This window comes from Salmo salar, chromosome 20 (genome assembly GCF_965601325.2).
Source record: "Salmo salar chromosome 20, fSalSal1, whole genome shotgun sequence".
Lineage (NCBI taxonomy): Eukaryota > Metazoa > Chordata > Actinopteri > Salmoniformes > Salmonidae > Salmo > Salmo salar.
This window is the reverse complement of record NC_138310.1, coordinates 85,449,393-85,469,915: the sequence shown is the minus strand read 5'-3', so window position 1 is coordinate 85,469,915 and position 20,523 is coordinate 85,449,393. Positions and strand designations below refer to the sequence as shown.

At 46.9% G+C, this 20,523-nt stretch overlaps 1 protein-coding gene across 1 annotated transcript in view; it reads left to right on the top strand.

Annotated features, from left to right (window-relative positions):
- Positions 1–20,523, top strand: part of LOC106581442 (uncharacterized) — a 132,960-nt gene that overhangs the window by 51,831 nt on the left and 60,606 nt on the right. Inside the window, exons 3-4 of the mRNA XM_014163506.3 lie at positions 7,007–7,084; positions 15,940–16,143. The gene's annotated coding sequence lies outside the window, so the exon portion shown is untranslated. The remainder of the gene's footprint in view (positions 1–7,006; positions 7,085–15,939; positions 16,144–20,523) is intronic.

Genomic DNA, 20,523 nt, shown 5'->3' with positions numbered 1-20,523 from the left:
TAAATTTTGGGGTATTTTCATACATATCGGATGAACCGTTTAGAAATAACAGCACCTTTTGTACATGGTCCCCCCCCCCCAAATTGAAGGTTCTACAAGTATTTGTTCAATTGGCTTCACAGATGTGTGTCGTTACGCAGGTGTATTCATTTGTGTCGTTAGTGAGTGCAGGAGAGCTGTTGATGAATAGTATTGATTCTAGACTTTGCTATTGCCTTTGGAGGTTGTTGTTGGGGTGTGACAACATGAGCAAGACAGCAGTGTCGATGCAAATGAAGCTGGCCGTCATAAGGCTCAGAAATGAAAATCAATCAATCAGGAACATTGCAAAAACCCTGGGCATGCCCAAATCAACAGTTTGGTTCATCATTAACAAGAAAAATACAACCGGTGAACTCAATTATGTCAAAAGACCCGGTAGACTGAGGAAGACCACTGTAGTGGATGACCGGAGAATACTCTCTATGGTGAAGAAAACCCCCTGACAACAGCCCAACACATCAAAAACACTCTCCTGGATGCAGGTGTAGATGTGTCAAAGTCTACCATACGTAGAAGACTACACCAGCAGGACTACAGAGGGTACACTACAAGATGCAAACCACTGATAAGCCTGAAGAACAGAAAGGCGAGATTACAGTTTGCTAAAAAGCACCTAAAAGAGCCCCAAGAGTGCTAGTAAAAAGTATTGTGGACAGATGAGACAAAAATTAACATGTACCAGAGTGATGGAAAGAGAAAAGTGTGGAGAGAAAAAAAGACATGCCCATGATCCAAAGTATACCACCTCATCCGTGAAACATGGTGGAGGGGGTGTTATGGCTTGGGCCTGTATGGCTGCCAGTGGAACAGGCTCACTTGTCTTCATCGATGATGTGACTGCAGACAGAAGTAGAACAATTAATTCTGAAGTCTACATAAATATTTTGTCTGCTCAGATAAAACCAAATGCCTCCAAAGTCATTGCACTTCATCATGCAACAAGACAATGACCCTAAACATACTGCTATAGCAACAAAGGGGTTTTTGATGGCCAAAAAGTGGAAAATCCTTGATTGGCCGAGTCAATCACCGGATCTGAATCCAATTGAACATGCATTTTACATGCTGAAGAGGAGACTGAAGGCAATAAGTGTCACGCCCTGGCCATAGAGAGGGTTTTATTCTCTATTTTGGTTAGGCCAGGGTGTGACTAGGGTGGGCGTTCTATGTTCCTTTTTCTATGTTTTGGTATTTCTTTGTTTTGGCCGGGTATGGTTCTCAATCAGGGACAGCTGTCTATCGTTGTCTCTGATTGGGAACCATTCTTAGGTAGCCTTTTCCCACAGGGTTGGTGTGGGTAGTTGTTTTCGGTTTGGAGTGTTCACCTGACAGAGCTGTTGCGTTTTGTTCCACTTAGTTTTTGTTGTTGCAGTGCTCAAGTTATTAATAAACATCATGAACACGTACCACGCTGCGCTTTGGTCTACTCCTTCCAAAGACAACCGTTACAGAACTACCCACCACCAACGGACCAAGCAGTGTGGTAAGAAGGACTCCTGGATATGGGAGGATATCCCTGGACAGCAAGGGATCCTACACATGGGAGGAAATCCTGGCTGGAAGGGATCACCTCCCATGGGAACAGGTGGAGGCAGCCAGGAGAGCAGAGGCAGCAGGAGAGGGAAGCGAACGTTATGCGGGAACACGGCTGGCAAGGAAGCCCGAGAGGCAGCCCCCCCCCCAAAAAAAAATGGGGGGCACACGAGGAGATTGGCGGAGTCAGGCGATAGACCTGAGCCATCTCCCCGTGCTTACCGGAAGCAGCGTGGTACTGGTCAGGCACCGTGTTATGCGGTGAAGCGCACGGTGTCTCCAGTACATGCTCATAGCTCAGTGCGCTATAGGCCAGCCCCCCGCAAGTGCCATGCTAGAGTGGGCATCGAGCCAGGGCGGATTGTGCCAGCTCAGCGCGTCCGGTCTCCAGTGCGTCGTTTCGGCCCAGGGTATCCTGCGCCGGCTCTGCGTACTATGTCTCCGGGGCGCTGGGAGGGCTCAGTTCGTCCTGTGCCTGCACTCCGCCCATGCCGGGCGAAAGTGGGCATTCAGCCTGGAAGAGTGGTGTCAAGCCTACGCACCAGATCTCCAGTGCTCCCCCACAGCCCGGTCTATCCTGTGCCTCCTCCACGGACCAGGCCTCCAGTAGGTCTCCCCAGCCTGGTGAGTCCTGTGCCTGCTCCCAGAGCCAGGCCTCCTGCAAGTCTCCCCAGCCTGGTGAGTCCTGTGCCTGCTCCCAGAGCCAGGCCTCCTGCATGTCTCCCCAGCCTGGTGAATCCTGTGCCTGCGCCCAGAGCCAGGCCTCCTGCAAGTCTCCCCAGCCTGGTGAGTCCTTTGCCTGACTCCAGTCCGGAGCTGCCAGAGTCGCCCCCCTGTCCGGAGCTGCCAGAGTCGCCCCCCTGTCCGGAGCTGCCAGAGTCGCCCCCCCTGTCCGGAGCTGCCCGAGTCGCCCCCCTGTCCGGAGCTGCCCGAGTCGCCCGCCAGTCCGGAGCTGCCAGAGTCGGTGCCCAGTCCGGGGTCGGCGGCAAGGTCCCCGCTCCAGAGGCGCCACCGAAGTGGGCCGTGCCAGAGGTGGAGTGGGGTCTGCGTCCCTCACCGGAGCCGCCACCATGGAGAAAAGCCCACCCAGACCCTCCCCTATAGGTTCAGGTTTTGCGGCCGGAGTCCGCACCTTGGGGGGGGGGGGGGGGGGGTACTGTCACGCCCTGGCCATAGAGAGGGTTTTATTCTCTATTTTGGTTAGGCCAGGGTGTGACTAGGGTGGGCATTCTATGTTCCTTTTTCTATGTTTTGGTATTTCTTTGTTTTGGCCGAGTATGGTTCTCAATCAGGGACAGCTGTCTATCGTTGTCTCTGATTGGGAACCATACTTAGGTAGCCTTTTCCCACAGGGTTGGTGTGGGTAGTTGTTTGGTGTGTTCACCTGACAGAGCTGTTGCGTTTTGTTCCACTTTGTTTTTTTGTTGCAGTGTTCAAGTTATTAATAAACATCATGAACACATACAACGCGCTTTGGTCTGCTCCTTCTTCCAAAGACAACCGTTACAAGAAGTCCCCGAAACAAGCAGGAACTGAAGATGGCTGCAGTACAGGCCTGGCAGAGCATCACCAGGGAAGATACCCAGCGTCTGGTGATGTCGATGCATCGCAGACTTCAAGCAGTCATTGCATGCAAAGGATATGCGACCAAATATTACCAATGATTACTTCATTCTACATTATGTTAAACTGTCCAATGTTTTTTGATGCCCGAAAATGGGGGGGGGGGGGGGGGGCTGGCTATGTACAAAAGCTTCTATAATTTCTAAACAGTTCATCCAATATATACTGCTCAAAAAAATAAAAGGAACACTTAAACAACACATCCTAGATCTGAATGAAATAAATAATCTTATTAAATACTTTTTTCTTTACATAGTTGAATGTGCTGACAACAAAATCACACAAAAATAATCAATGGAAATCCAATTTATCAACCCATGGAGGCCTGGATTTGGAGTCACACTCAAAATTAAAGTGGAAAACCACACTACAGGCTGATCCAACTTTGATGTAATGTCCTTAAAACAAGTCAAAATGAGGCTCAGTAGTGTGTGTGGACTCCATGTGCCTGTATGACCTCCCTACAACGCCTGGGCATGCTTCTGATGAGGTGGCGGATGGTCTCCTGAGGGATCTCCTCCCAGACCTGGACTAAAGCATCCGCCAACTCCTGGACAGTCTTGTGGTGCAACGTGGCGTTGGTGGATGGAGCGAGACATGATGTCCCAGATGTGCACAATTGGATTCAGGTCTGGGGAACGGGCGGGCCAGTCCATAGCATCAATGCCTTCCTCTTGCAGGAACTGCTGACACACTCCAGCCACATGAGGTCTAGCATTGTCTTGCATTAGGAGGAACCCAGGGCCAACCGCACCAGCATATGGTCTCACAAGGGGTCTGAGGATCTCATCTCGGTACCAAATGGTAGTCAGGCTACCTCTGGCGAGCACATGGAGGGCTGTGCGGCCCCCCAAAGAAATGCCACCCCACACCATGACTGACCCACCGCCAAACCGGTCATGCTGGAGGATGTTGCAGGCAGCAGAACGTTCTCCACGGCGTCTCCAGACTCTGTCACGTCTGTCACGTGCTCAGTGTGAACCTGCTTTTATCTGTGAAGAGCACAGGGCACCAGTGGCAAATTTGCCAATCTTGGTGTTCTCTGGCAAATGCCAAACGTCTTGCACGGTGTTGGGCTGTAAGCACAACCCCCACCTGTGGACGTCGGGCCCTCATATCACCCTAATGGAGTCTGTTTCTGACCGTTTGAGCAGACACATGCACATTTGTGGCCTGCTGGAGGTCATTTTGCAGGGCTCTGGCAGTGCTTCTCCTGCTCCTCCTTGCACAAAGGCGGAGGTAGCGGTCCAGCTGCTGGGTTGTTGCCCTCCTACGGCCTCCTCCACGTCTCCTGATGTACTGGCCTGTCTCCTGGTAGCGCCTCCATGCTCTGGACACTACGCTGACAGACACAGCAAACCTTCTTGCCACAGCTCGCATTGATGTGCCATCCTGGATGAACTGCACTACCTGAGCCACTTGTGTGGGTTGTAGACTCCGCCTCATGCTACCACTAGAGTGAAAGCACCACCAGCATTCAAAAGTGACCAAAACATCAGCCAGGAAGCATAGGAACTGAGAAGTGGTCTATGGTCCCCACCTGCAGAACCACTCCTTTATTGGGGGTGTCTTGCTAATTGCCTATAATTTCCACCTGTTGTCTATTCCATTTGCACAACAGCATGTGAAATTATTGTCAATCAGTGTTGCTTCCTAAGTGGACAGTTTGATTTCACAGAAGTGTGATTGACTTGGAGTTACATTGTGTTGTTTAAGTGTTCCCTTTATTTTTTTGAGCAGTGTATATGAAAATACCCTCAAATTAAAGCTGACAGTCTGCACTTCACCCTCATTGTCATTGTATCCTTTCAAACTCAAAGTGCTAGAGTACAGAACCAAAATAACAAAAGCATGGTCACTGTCCAAGGAATTATGGTGCTCACTGTATGTTGTTCAAATTGTCAATATGAGCATTTTATTTAGTTATCAAAGACAACATTAACATAAAAAATACAAGAGAAGAGCTAAATCAACTAGCTAGCTAGCTAGTTACCTTTCCTCGTTTTTGCTGACTCTCTAAAGGGTGTATCAGAGTATCAAATGTGTACACATACGCACAGCAGTGTTCTAGGATATTGGACCGTTGGCATTCATACTCTTAGAATTCTCAGTGCATCTGAAGCAATTTCTCCAACTGTCAACACATTCAAATAAATAGAGGACGCGTACCCGGGAGACGCGTTGGTTAAGAAATGTGGGGAGGTACGCCCCCCGCAGATGGTGATCTCAGAGTCGCATACCTATGTCACAATGGGACGCTGGACTATCACGTCTCAGCCTCTGTGAACTGTCATTTATGTTATCAAAAGTTCATTTCACAGACTCATCTAATCGCAAAAAATACTCTAAAATGGAAATATCATAATTACCGACTGAAAAACAAATTGTATACAGTTTCTAACCTTAATATTGTTGCCATTATCTTAATGACAAGGCTGTCAAAGTTGTGAGAAACTTTTCAGGTCCAGTGGTAGCGATTACTATGGCAATTCAAGATGGCGCTACCCGTACCTCTAATAAACGTTGTTCAATATCAAAATCCTTAAATGCAGATGTTTAGTATTAGTGGATGGAATGCATTTCTTTGCTTAGCTTTACTTCCTAAAGTCTTTCCATTTCCCTTTTAAGACAAAAACTAAAGTAGGGAGGTTGGTAAGGGTGGATGGGTTGGTGTATACTGCGACTGTCTAGCAAACAAAAGGTTGAGTGTTTGAATCTCATCATGGACAACTTTAGCTTATTAGCAACTTTGCACCTACTTAGCATGTTAGCTAACCCTTCCCATAACCTTAACCCTTTAACCTAACTCCTAACCTTAACCCTAACCCTTAACCCCTAGCTTAGCTAACGTTAGCCACCCAGATAACATTAGCGATAGCAACCTAGCCCCCTAGCTAACGTTAGCCACAACAAATTGGAATTCGTAACATATACATTTTGCTAATTTGTGACGTATTGTACGAATTGCAATTCGTAACACATTGAAGAATGGCAATTCGTAACTTATCATACGAAATGGATGATGGACATCCACAAATGAGTACGTTCCATACGAAACGTAACATTTCATACTAATTGGAGTGTCCTGGATTTACGTTTACCATGTTACATCTTCCCCTGAGTCCAGGTTGCAGCCGGCAGATATAGAATAAAAGGACTTCATGACTGGGTCGCGTCTCTGGCAACCTAACCGGTAGAACGACCAGCCGAGTTGGGTAGCAACCCTAGATTTGTGTTGAGACTATATATCGTGGAAGGATGAAAATAATGTCAATCATTATTTGAATTTGTTGGTAACCAGTTGTTTGGAGGATATATTGGCATGGTTTGCCGGCCCTCGACGAACAACATCCAATATCCTCCAAACACCAGCTTCGAGGGTGTGCGTGCGTGCGTGCGTGCGTGTGTGTTAGAGTTGGAGGGGGGATTGTGTTTATGGGGTGTATAGGAAAGTGAGGGTTAGCACGACACATATGCTCTCGTGTGTGCTTCATGGGGCGGCAGGTACCCTAGTGGTTAGAGCATTGGAATAGTAACCAAAAGGTTGCAAGATTGAATCCCCAAGGTAAAAATCTGTCTCTCTGCCCCTGAACAAGGCAGTTCAACCCACTGTTCCTAGGCTGTCATTAAAAATAAGAATTTGTTCTTAACTGACTTGCCTAGTTAAATAAAGTTAACATTTTCTTTAAATAAATGGATAGAGTTGTGTAGGGACTGGTTTATATACACACACACACACACACACCACATGCATGCACACAAACACACTGAGAGAACATCTGACTGAAGCATGGTTTGTGTCTTCCAGAGCTCAGAGCAGAAAGACGGAAGAGCTGGTGAACCAACAGACACACACCCAGAGGGAGCAGAGAGACAAACTTCTCAGGTAGGTAACATCTGAGTCAAAGCCCAGAGAGGAACAGAGGAGAGGAGTAGATGAAAGAGGAGAGGAACAAAGGAGAGGAGGAGAGGAACAAAGGAGAGGAAGAGAGGAGAGGACACCTCTGTTAACCTCTCCATCTCCTCCTCCTCCTTCTCCCCTCATCATGTTCCTCCCCTCCTCCTACCATCCCCACCTCATATTCCTCCTCCCCTCCCCTCTTCATATTCCTCCCCTCCTCCTCCTCCTCTCCCCTCATCATATTCCTCCCCTCCTCCTACCATCCCCACCTCATATTCCTCCTCCCCTCCCCTCTTCATATTCCTCCCCTCCTCCTCCTCTCCCCTCCTCCTCCTCTCCCCTCCTCCTCCTCCCCCTCCCCCTCTCCTCTCCCCTCCTCTATTCCCTCCTCCTCCTCTCCCCTCCTCCTCCTCCTCTCCACTCCTCCTCTCCCCTCCTCCTCCTCCTCTCCCCTACTCTATTCCCTCCACCTCCTCCTCCTCTCCCCTCCTCCTCTCCCCTCCTCCTCCTCCCCCTCCTCTATTCCCTCCTCCTCTCCCCTCCTCCTCTCCCCTCCTCTATTCCCTCCTCTATTCTCTCCCCTCCTCCTCTCCCCTCCTCTATTCCCTCCTCTCCCCTCCTCCTCTCACCTCCTCTATTCCCTCCTCCTCCCCTCCTCCTCTCCCCTCCTCTATTTCTTCCTCTATTCCCTCCTCCTCCCCCTCCTCCTCTCCCCTCCTCTATTCCCTCCTCTATTCCCTCCTCTATTCCCTCCTCTCCCCTACTCCTCTCCCCTCCTCCTATTCCCTCCTCTCCCCTCCTCCTCTCCCCTCCTCCACCTCTCCCCTCCTCTATTCCCTCCTCTATTCCCTCCTCCTCCCCCTCCTCCTCCCCCTCTCCCCTCCTCTATTCCCTCCTCTATTCCCTCCTCCTCCTCCTCCTCTCCCCTCCTCTATTCCCTCCTCTATTCCCTCCTCTATTCCCTCCTCCTCCCCCTCCTCCTCCTCCCCCTCCTCTATTCCCTCCTTCTCCCCTCCTCCTCTCCCCTCCTCCTCCTCCTCCCCTCCTCTATTCCCTGTAGACGCAGCCATAGACTGTGAGAGATATGATCATGATATTAGTCAGTGTAGGTTGATAGTAAGCCAAGGGAATGTACCATTGACACAGCCAAAATTCTGATGTGAGTCTCTCTTCCTCTCATCTCCACCCACCCCTCCTCTCTGTTGTCTGTAGCCCAGAGTGATATCAGAAAGATATTAACTGACTGACTGAGTCTCGTGTCTATCTCAGAGGCAGATGGAAGCACTTCTGAGCTGGCTGAGTGTCTGTTGCAGCTCCACTTTTCCACACACACACACACACACACACACACACACACACACACACACACACACACACACACACACACACACACACACACACACACACACACACACACACACGACACCGACAGAAACACCCAATATCCTCCTCCACACAGCAGCAGGGTTCTTAGAGAGACCATCTGGTCTGGGGTTGTTCTCTCATACTGTAAATATATCTTAGGGTTGGTTGTAAATGTTTCCCAGAGCTGCCGCTGGCATCCTGGTGTGTTCAATTACAACGTAATGTTGGTGTCCCTCCCTCAAGTCTGTCCCTGAGGTATTCCAGATATGTTCCTGTCTCTGCAGTACAACAACACATGATCTCCCTGCTCTGTGTGATCAGGTTATGGCTGTGGGCTTTTTTAATGGATGGATTCAGAAGAATGTTATTTTGTCTGCTATCCATTTTGCCAGCCTGTAGCGTCAAAGGCTTTGAACACAGCTTTACTTTACTTCTAGGTTGAATCGTCGTTATAATCAGTATGGAGAATTAAGTAAAACCACAAGTCCAAATCTCTATCTCCATCCATGGCTAATTCAGAAAAGGGACAATTTTAGCTAACTAGCCACCAGAGGACAACAACACGACTAGATGCAACAATTCAAGTTTTTCTGTCAATTATGTGTTTCTCTTGATGCGATATGGTAGGATAAAAGCCAAATCCAAGCTGACTTCCTTTGACACTTTTTTTTTGGTGTGCCAGGACCATTCACAGTTCAGCTCACTCAGTTTAGCTCAACACTGATTGGCTATTATTTTATACTTTTTTTATCAAGGGAGGCCAAATGCTCACTGGCTTGCCTTGCATTTAATGCTACGGGCGAAAACAATGTCATACTCTTTCTTATCAGACAGCATCAGATAGATGGCCTACACATAGAGACAGAGGTTACCTGTTACACTCGCTCGGATGCTTTCTCCCGTGAGATTCAATGAGCCTCTTGCAAATTGAAGAAAAATTCTACAACGAAAGATTAATAATTGTATATTCTTTCTTTCTTTTTTTCCTTGGTCAATTCTTTGGGAAAGCCTGGCTGTCCTTGGTATCCATGAATACACGCCATTGAGTCCCAGATGTATTGATGAGATATGCAGGCGATGCTGCAACGGTAGTGATAAGACTACTTCCCTCTGGAACTCCCCTCAGGTTCCTTCTGGCCCTACATAGGACTCCCGTGTTGCTCTGCCTCAGTGTGTTGCTCTACCTCAGTGTGTTGCTCTGCCTCAGGGTGTTGCTCTGTCTTAGTGTGTTGCTCTGCCTCAGTGTGTTGCTCTGCCTCAGTGTGTTGCTCTGTCTCAGTGTGTTGCTCTGTCTCAGTGTGTTGCTCTGCCTCAGTGTGTTGCTCTGCCTCAGTGTGTTGCTCTGTCTCAGTGTGTTGCTCTGTCTCAGTGTGTTGCTCTGTCTCAGTGTGTTGCTCTGCCTCAGTGTGTTGCTCTGCCTCAGGGTGTTGCTCTGCCTCAGTGTGTTGCTCTGCCTCAGGGTGTTGCTCTGCCTCAGTGTGTTGCTCTGTCTCAGTGTGTTGCTCTGCCTCAGTGTGTTGCTCTGCCTCAGGGTGTTGCTCTGTCTCAGTGTGTTGCTCTGCCTCAGTGTGTTGCTCTGTCTCAGTGTGTTGTCTCAGTGTGTTGTCTCAGTGTGTTACTCTGTCTCAGTTTGTTGTCTCAGTGTGTTGCTCTGTCTCAGTGTGTTGCTCTGTCTCAGTGTGTTGCTCTGCCTCAGTGTGTTGCTCTGTCTCAGTGTGTTGCTCTGTCTCAGTGTGTTGCTCTGTGTCAGTGTGTTGCTCTGTCTCAGTGTGTTGCTCTGTCTCAGTGTGTTGCTCTGTCTCAGTGTGTTGCTCTGCCTCAGTGTGTTGCTCTGTCTCAGTGTGTTGCTCTGTGTCAGTGTGTTGCTCTGTCTCAGTGTGTTGTCTCAGTGTGTTGTCTCAGTGTGTTGCTCTGTCTCAGTGTGTTGTCTCAGTGTGTTGCTCTGTCTCAGTTTGTTGTCTCAGTGTGTTGCTCTGTCTCAGTGTGTTGCTCTGCCTCAGTGTGTTGCTCTGTCTCAGTGTGTTGCTCTGTCTCAGTGTGTTGTCTCAGTGTGTTGCTCTGTCTTAGTGTGTTGCTCTGCCTCAGTGTGTTGCTCTGCCTCAGGGTGTTGCTCTGCCTCAGTGTGTTGCTCTGCCTCAGTGTGTTGCTCTGTCTCAGTGTGTTGCTCTGTCTCAGTGTGTTGTCTCAGTGTGTTGCTCTGTCTCAGTGTGTTGTCTCAGTGTGTTGCTCTGTCTTAGTGTGTTGCTCTGCCTCAGTGTGTTGCTCTGCCTCAGTGTGTTGCTCTGCCTCAGTGTGTTGCTCTGTCTCAGTGTGTTGCTCTGTCTCAGTGTGTTGCTCTGCCTCAGTGTGTTGCTCTGCCTCAGTGTGTTGCTCTGCCTCAGTGTGTTGCTCTGCCTCAGTGTGTTGCTCTGCCTCAGCGTGTTGCTCTGCCTCAGTGTGTTGCTCTGCCTCAGTGTGTTGCTCTGCCTCAGCGTGTTGCTCTGCCTCAGTGTGTTGCTCTGCCTCAGTGTGTTTGTTCTGCTTTGCATGGCGCTCTCTCGACTGGGTAATATTAGCCGGGGGAAACCAGGAATGGAATTTTATTTTCTCACTATTATACGCTGAACAAAAATATAAACGCAACATGCAGTCATTTCTAAGATTTTACTGAGTTACAGTTCACATGAGGAAACAGTCAATTAAAATAAATAAATTATTCCCTAATCTATGGATTTTACATGACTGGGAATACAGATATGCATCTGTTGGTCACAGATACCTTTCAAAAAAGGTAGGGGTGTGGATCACAAAACCAGTCAGTATCTGGTGTGACCACTATTTGCCTCATGCAGCGTGACACATCTCCTTCACATAGAGTTGATCAGGCTGTTGGTTGTGGCCTGTGGAATGTTGTCCCACTCCTCTTCAATTGCTGTGGGAAGTTTCTGGATATTGGTGGGAACTGGAACATGCTGTCGTAAACGTCATGGAAGAACTGGGACATTTTCAGCTTCCAGGAATTGTGTACAGCTCCTTGCGATACAGGGCCGTGCGTTATCATGCTGAAACATGAGGTAATGGTGGTGGATGAATGGCACGACAATGGGCCTCAGGATCTAGTCACGGTATCGCTGTGCATTCAAATTGCCATCGATAAAATGCAGTTGTGTTCGTCGCCCGTAGCTTATGCCTGCCCATACCATAACCCCACCATGAGGGACTCTGTTCACATCCACAAACCTCTCATCCACACGATGCCATACCATACACGCCGTCTGCCATCTGCCCGGTACAGTTGAAACCAGGATTCATCTGTAAAGATCACACTTCTCCAATGAGCCAGTGGCCATCATAGGTGAGCATTTTCCCACTGCAGTTGGTTACGACTCCGAACTGCAGTCAGGTCAAGACCCTGGTGAGGACGACGAGCACGCAGATGAGCTTCCTTGAGATGGATTCTGACAGTTTGTGCAGAAATTCTTTGGTTGTGCAAACCCACAGTTTCATCAGCTGTCCGGGTGGCTGGTCTCAGACGATCCCACAGGTGAGGAAGCCGGATGTGGAGGTCCTGGGCTGGCGTGGTTATAAGTGTTCTGCATTTGTGAGGCAGGTTGGATGTACTGCCAAATTCTCTAAAACGACATTGGAGGCGACTTATGATAGATAAATTAACATTAAATTCTCTGGCAATAGCTCTGGTGGACATTCCTGCAGTCAGTATGCCAATTGCACGCTCCCTCAAAACTTGAGACATCTGTGGCTTTGTGTTGTGTGACAAAACTGCACATTTTAGTGGCCTTTTATTCCCCCCAGCATAAGGTGCACCTGTGTAATTATCATGCTGTTTAATCAGCTTCATGATATGCCACACCTGTCAGGTGGATGGATTATCTTGGCAAAGTAGAAATTCTCACTAACAGGGATGTAAACAAAACAAACATTTTAGAGAAATTAGCTTTTTGTGCATATGGAACATTTCTGGGATATTTATTTCAGCTCATGAAACATGGGACCATCAATTTACATGCTGTGTTTATATTTTTCTTCAGTGTATGTTCTGCTAAATTTTATTTTCTATTTTATTACACTGAATATTCAAATTACTTTATTATTCTCCAGTTGTTGCAATGTGGAGAGATGAACCTGCAGCATTTCATTGTACGTGTTCACCACCACATGTACTGTGTGCATCCTGTCCATATGACAAATAAACTTGTCAAATTTGATTTGATTTGAGTCATGGGGATGTCCGTCCGACGTGGTGTCATATGTACTTATCTAGGGAAAACAGGTGTTCCATCACCTGTCCGCTCTGTTATGTTACTCCCCCCCGGGGCTGGGAGAGGAGAGAGGAAGGGGGAAATCACTTCCCCATCCATAAAGGTAGATGGGAACTCCCCTAGCAGGTAGTCTCTATGACAGGGTGTAGATGAGATGGGAACTCCCTGAACAGGTAGTCTCTATGACAGGGTGTAGATGGGATGGGAGCTCCCCTAACAGGTAGTCTCTATGACAGGGTGTAGATGAGATGGGAACTCCCTGAACAGGTAATCTCTATGACAGGGTGTAGATGGGATGGGAGCTCCCCTAACAGGTAGTCTCTATGACAGGGTGTAGATGAGATGGGAACTCCCTGAACAGGTAGTCTCTATGACAGGGTGTAGATGAGATGGGAACTCCCCTAACAGGTAGTCTCTATGACAGGGTGTAGATGAGATCTGAACTCCCCTAACAGGTAGTCTCTATGACAGGGTGTAGATGGGATGGGAACTCCCTGAACAGGTAGTCTCTATGACAGGGTGTAGATGAGAGACTCCCTGAACAGGTAGTCTCTATGACAGGGTGTAGATGGGATGGGAACTCCCCTAACAGGTAGTCTTTATGAAAGGGTTTAGATGAGATGAGAACTCCCTGAACAGGTAGTCTCTATGACAGGGTGTAGATGGGATGGGAACTCCCCTAACAGGTAGTCTCTATGACAGGGTGTAGATGAGATGGGAACTCCCTGAACAGGTAGTCTCTATGACAGGGTGTAGATGGGATGGGAACTCCCTGAACAGGTAGTCTCTATGACAGGGTGTAGATGAGAGGCTCCCTGAACAGGTAGTCTCTATGACAGGGTGTAGATGGGATGGGAACTCCCTGAACAGGTAGTCTCTATGACAGGGTGTAGATGAGATGGGAACTCCCCTAACAGGTAGTCTCTATGACAGGGTGTAGATGAGATGGGAACTCCCTGAACAGGTAGTCTCTATGACAGGGTGTAGATGAGATGGGAACTCCCCTGAACAGGTAGTCTCTATGACAGGGTGTAGATGGGATGGGAACTCCCCTAGCAGGTAGTCTCTATGACAGGGTGTAGATGAGAGGCTCCCTGAACAGGTAGTCTCTATGACAGGGTGTAGATGGGATGGGAACTCCTCTAACAGGTAGTCTCTATGACAGGGTGTAGATGAGATGGGAACTCCCTGAACAGGTAGTCTCTATGACAGGGTGTAGATGAGAGACTCCCTGAACAGGTAGTCTCTATGACAGGGTGTAGATGGGATGGGAACTCCCTGAACAGGTAGTCTCTATGACAGGGTGTAGATGGGATGGGAACTCCCTGAACAGGTAGTCTCTATGACAGGGTGTAGATGAGATGGGAACTCCCCTAACAGGTAGTCTCTATGACAGGGTGTAGATGAGATGGGAACTCCCCTAGCAGGTAGTCTCTATGACAGGGTGTAGATGGGATGGGAACTCCCTGAACAGGTAGTCTCTATGACAGGGTTTAGATGAGATGGGAACTCCCTGAACAGGTAGTCTCTATGACAGGGTGTAGATGGGATGGGAACTCCCCTAGCAGGTAGTCTCTATGACAGGGTGTAGATGAGAGACTCCCTGAACAGGTAGTCTCTATGACAGGGTTTAGATGAGATGGGAACTCCCTGAACAGGTAGTCTCTATGACAGGGTGTAGATGAGATGGGAACTCCCTGAACAGGTAGTCTCTATGACAGGGTGTAGATGAGATGGGAACTCCCCTAACAGGTACTCTCTATGACAGGGTGTAGATGAGATGGGAACTCCCTGAACAGGTAGTCTCTATGACAGGGTGTAGATGAGAGACTCCCTGAACAGGTAGTCTCTATGACAGGGTGTAGATGGGATGGGAACTCCCTGAACAGGTAGTCTCTATGACAGGGTGTAGATGGGATGGGAACTCCCTGAACAGGTAGTCTCTATGACAGGGTGTAGATGAGATGGGAACTCCCCTAGCAGGTAGTCTCTATGACAGGGTGTAGATGAGATGGGAACTCCCTGAACAGGTAGTCTCTATGACAGGGTGTAGATGGGATGGGAACTCCCTGAACAGGTAGTCTCTATGACAGGGTGTAGATGAGAGGCTCCCTGAACAGGTAGTCTCTATGACAGGGTGTAGATGAGATGGGAACTCTATGACAGGGTGTAGATGAGAGACTCCCTGAACAGGTAGTCTCTATGACAGGGTGTAGATGAGATGGGAACTCCCCTAACAGGTAGTCTCTATGACAGGGTGTAGATGAGAGACTCCCTGAACAGGTAGTCTCTATGACAGGGTTTAGATGCGATGGGAACTGCCTTAGCGGGTAGTGTCTATTACAGGGTGTGTGCGAGTGTGGCTCAACTTATTATGGGGCGGCAGGGTAGCCTAGTGGTTACAGTGTTGGGCTAGTAACCGAAAGGTTGCAAGTTCGAATCCCTGAGCTGACAAGGTACAAATCTGTTGTTCTGCCCCTGAACAAGGCAGTTAACCCACGGTTCCTAGGCCATCATTGAAAATAAGAATTTGTTCTTAACTGACTTGCCTAGTAATGTAAAATTTTCAAAAATAACATCCTCTTCCTCAGCCACGGCCCTTGGGAATAGATAGTGTCATTGTGGAACAGGAAGTGGCTCTGAGACTATGACTCTTTCCAGGAAGTCCTTGTTTTAGAGAGGTGTTGAATGGTCTGTAACACTTGACAGAAACACCACACTGATGGTGTGTGAAGGGAACACTTGTCTCTTATGTAATGTGAGACGCTTCTGACTCTTATCAGCACGTGCTGCGTACCGGCCCTGTGCTATCAGGGTAGAAACACGTACCTGCTCATCAGAGGCCACTGTCACCGCTCCTGTCCTCCCTGTGCACGGCAGCCCTATGGGTATTGGAATCTCCTGAAGACACAAAACAGATAGCTTTTATACACTGGGCAAGTGGCAGCCACCACCTGAGGCTGGCAGAGGCTGCGTTCACAACAATAACTGTTCCATCCAGTTACATTAGGCCTGTATGTTTTCTGCTTCTTACACACCATGTTTCCCCCTCCTCTCCTCCTCCTCCTGCTCCTCCTCATCTTCCTCCTCCCCCTCCTCCCCTCCTTCTCCTCCTCCTCCTCCCCCTCCTCCTCATCTTCCTCCTCCCCTCCTCTTCTTCCTCCTCCTTCACCTCCTTCCCCTCCCCCTCTTCCACCTCCCCCTCCTCTTCCACAGCCTGTCCCAAGAGCTCAGGGAGAAGGAGGAAGGCTGGTTGTCATGCCAATGCAGGTGTGACTCTCTACAATCACAGCTGTTGGCATGTCAACAGAGAGAGGAGGAGGCAACCCGGAAGTACTCTGGGGCTGAGCAGGAAGTGGACGCTCTCAGGAGAAAACTAGAACACGCCCAACAGAAGAGCAAAGACCTGAGGAGAGACAGGTGTGTGTGTGTGTGTGTGTGTGTGTGTGTGTGTGTGTGTGTGTGTGTGTGTGTGTGTGTGTGTGTGTGTGTGTGTGTGTGTGTGTGTGTGTGTGTGTGTGTGTGTGTGTGTGTGTGTGTGTGTCTGTATACATGTGATTTCCTCATACCTTAATGACCTAGTTTATGTGAGAAGCCTAATTACACCTGTATGAATGTCTATGTTTGTTATCTCACCTGTTTATCCCACTATTCCCGTATGTGTCTGTGTGTGTTAGATCACATGTACACCTGTGTTTTATTCCCATCTGTATTCCCATTCTCCCTCTTGTATATCCCCAGTCCCAGGAGTCTACTTGTCTGTCAGTACATGATTCACCACTGTGTGTATGTGTGTTTGTGTGTGTTATCTCACCTGTATACATACCTAGGGTCCTATTTCATCTGGTATCATTGCAAGTCCATTTTCACCTGTCATTAGTCACCTGTTTGTGTGTAAACTGTCCTGTACACATCTCATATTCCCACCTATTTAATGTCTAGCAGGTCTACTCAGCTCAGTGTATATGTAGTTGTGCCTGGGTTAGGGCTCTGCTGGGCTCCGTCCCACATTGTGGGTAATTCATATTTTCAGCTTTCCTATTAAAAGGAACATTCCATCAGAATCCAAGTCACACAGTGTGAGATGAACTGAGATTTTCCCTGGGTTATAGAACTGACCACACACCAGTCCTGGCCTCAACACACACTATCAGGTCAGATGTGTGTGGAAAGTGTGTGTGAATGTGCATGCGTATTATTTGTGTTGGATTTTTGGCCAAGGTGTTCCACTGAAGCTAAACCCATAAAACCCAAGGTTATTTTATTTAACTAGGCAAGTCAGTTAAGAACAAATTCTTATTTACAATGACGGTCTACCAGGGAACAGTGGGTTAACTGTCCTGTTGAGGGGCAGAACGACAGATTTTTACCTTGTCAGCTCAGGGATTCAATCCAGCAACCTTTCGGTTACTGGCCCAACGCTCTAACCACTAGGCTACCTGCCGTCCCGTTCTACTGAAACTAAACCTCTAAAACCCAATGTCCTGAGCTGTATGCAGTGGCTGGACATATTACACTACTGGGACATGGGCCCATCCTGTTATGTAAGGACAGAAACCACCTTGGCTGGGGGACTCTGTCCAAAGCCAACCCCTTCTATCCCCCTCCCTGAGAACCTTCTCCATATCTACTCGTAGTGAAAGGATCAGATGTTTGTAAATAACATGGTGGAAACTTCACTTAGCTTTCCAGAGGAACATGTATTACCATAGAGGAAGAAGTCAAAATGCATGAAACTACGAAAAGAAATGGCCACTTCCTGTGACCTCAGATAAACTGAGCTGTAGCTTGTGTGTTTGTGTGTGTGTGTGTTTACTACCCCAGAGAGGAAAAAGAGGAACCCTGACTGTACTCACCCTGTGTCCTTACCACACACACACACACACACACACACAAACACACACACACACACACACACACACACACACACACACACACACACACACACTCTCACACGGCATGCAATGTTTGAGCACACAGCAGCAGACAAACACTCTCACACCAACAAGATCTCATAGTTTCCCTTCGAAATTCGATGTATTATGGATGAACGTCTATTTTTTTACGTTCTGCATGGTTACGGATTGAACAGAAACAACTGAAAGGTTATGGTTTGGGGAAGGTTTAAAACAAAATGATTGTCATCGTCGTGTGTGTAGGTGGCAGGGAAGTCAGGCGCAGGAGAAAACAACTTGGTATAACTGGAGTAGTTTAATAAAGAAATAAAAAACAAACTCCAAAACCAAAGTACATAAATAAAGTAACATGGGTAGAAAATAACCCGTCGCACACCAATACAAAATACACGAGCACATAACAAACAAACGATCTCTGACGAGGACATGAGGGGAAACAGAGGGTTAAATACACAACATGTATTGAATGGGATTGGAACCAGGTGTGTAGGAAGACTAGACAAAACCAATGGAAAATGAAAAATGGATCAATGATGGCTAGAAGACCGGTGACGTCGAACGTCGAGCACCGCCCGAACAAGGAGAGGCATCGACTTCGGCAGAAGTCGTGATAATGATTAAAAGTAATGCACTAGGTATCATCACTATTCATACACAGTAATTTTGAAAGTGTTAAATCAACACTTTATGTGTTAAATTTAACACTGTCAGCGAGTACATATGGTCCCACTCTACACAAAGTAAAAAGTACACTGATCAAAGTGTTACATTTCTAGTGTTGATTTAACACTGAGGAGTGCAAAAAGTTAACACTGCACTACACTGGCCGGTGTTGATCAAATTTAACACTAAGAGGTAATCAACACTTTGAGTGTTATAGTGACACTCACTAATGTTGATCTAGGGTGACTCCTATTAGAGTAAAAATGTGTTTACTCTATTCAGTGTTAATTTATTTACTCTTCCCCCATGTAAATGGAAATTAGATGTTGTAAAAGCACTTGGAATTTCACAATAAACTCAAGCAAGGCTGTTTCAACATTCAAATATGTTTATTATGACAAAACCATAAGTCTCAGCCCTGGCTTAAACTGTTATCAAGTGAGAGTAGAATGTAGTCAAAAGAATCCCTTGCTCCATATGACATGAGCAAATCAATAGGTTTATTGGAAAATGCTGACATTTCCATTCAAAACATATGTTTCTCACAACCTAACCATAAGTATCAGCCCTGGCTTAAACTGTTATTTGTCACATACGATTTGATTTGTTCTGAAAGAGGAAAATGTTTTTTGGGGGGTTGGGTCAGCTCTTGAAACCTTATGTTTTTGATGATCATTTGCATGCATTTGAAGTTGTTTTGAAGAAAAGTCCACCATGCAAGGTATTTCATGTAAATGACATCATGTACCACAAACCTTTTGATTTGCTCATGTCATCTGGAGCAAGGGATTTTTTGGACTACATTGTCCCCTACTCTAACTTGATAACAGTTTAAGCCAGGGCTGATACTTATGGTTAGGTTGTGAGAAACATGTGTTTTGAATGTAAATGTCAGCATTTTCCAACAAACAATAGCCTTAATTTTGTAAAATACTGGCAGTTCCATGACTACTTCACCACATATGACCAAATCAAGACGATATTCTATACCATTGTGCTTTAGCCATTTAACTGACAAAACGTTTGTGGGCACTGAGACATTCAACTTGGCAGCAATCTCATGGCTTTCTGTCAGGTCATTGAGCCTTGACATCTTTCCTGGACCTATAGCTAGTCTATCCTGGCTGAACGTTTCCCAATTATATGCCATGTCATTTTTTGTGTTTCTTGACTAAGGTCATAGTGACATTCTTAAAACTCTTCAGTTGCTTTTTTAAAGAAATTATGTTTTGCCTCGTAGCTGGTACACCACGAGTGAAGAATGTGCCCAATATTCCTTATACAACAAGGATACTGTATCATGAAGTGGGGTTTCGGTAACAGATTTCTATCAGGAAACAAATACTTGAAAAGCCTAGGATGTTCAGCAATTAAGTGCTTCAGTATAGGAGAAAACACAATATTTACAATGTGTAGTAGTAACAGAAGAAGCTGCAAGTATTTATCATCTTTCTGTACCGGATCACCAAATATCAATGGCAAATTACGGAGAAGACACCAAGACTGAATAGCATTTAGACCCAAATCATTGCTCCCATCATCCATTTTGAGTGCAGGTGGACGATTCCTCCTCTCTGTGTAGCCATAGTTAAATTAAATGTCATGCATTATATCAACAGAAAAATTGTCTGTGGTGTTGAAGTACTGCAGAGAGTTCAATAAGCAAGCATGCTTCACACCGTACCCATGAGGTAGTGTTGGGTTTGCCTAAATAGTTTGACAATGGTCTGAGTGCATGTGTTTTGTTCGTAAAGTCACTCTTGGGTCATCCTCAGAGAACACAGTTTGAAAATCCACTTTCTCAGTGAGGCAAAAATGGCAACAACAACGAGCACTAAATGACTCCACAAAACCAAACATGCAATGCATAGAAAGAATATCTCCAGTTACTTGGGCAATACTGCCATGTATACGACCACTGAAGAAGGGCACTTCAATACCATCAGTCACAAGCACTTTCAAATCGCTTACTATTGGCTCAAGAATGGAATCAAATCCATGCGTTTTAAGGTCCTGGGTATGGAGGACTGCACATAAGTTAATATTTACCTAAATTGAATTAAACTTTGGGGTAAAATGTCTCAAAGTAAAGTATATACCTTCCAACTTGTGAATAGCCTTTTTTGATCCCAATGAATTAGCAGTCTCAAAGTCATCATAAAAGAGTTGCAATGCAAGAGGACGTCTCTTCATATATAGTCCGTCTTCCAAATCGAAGTAA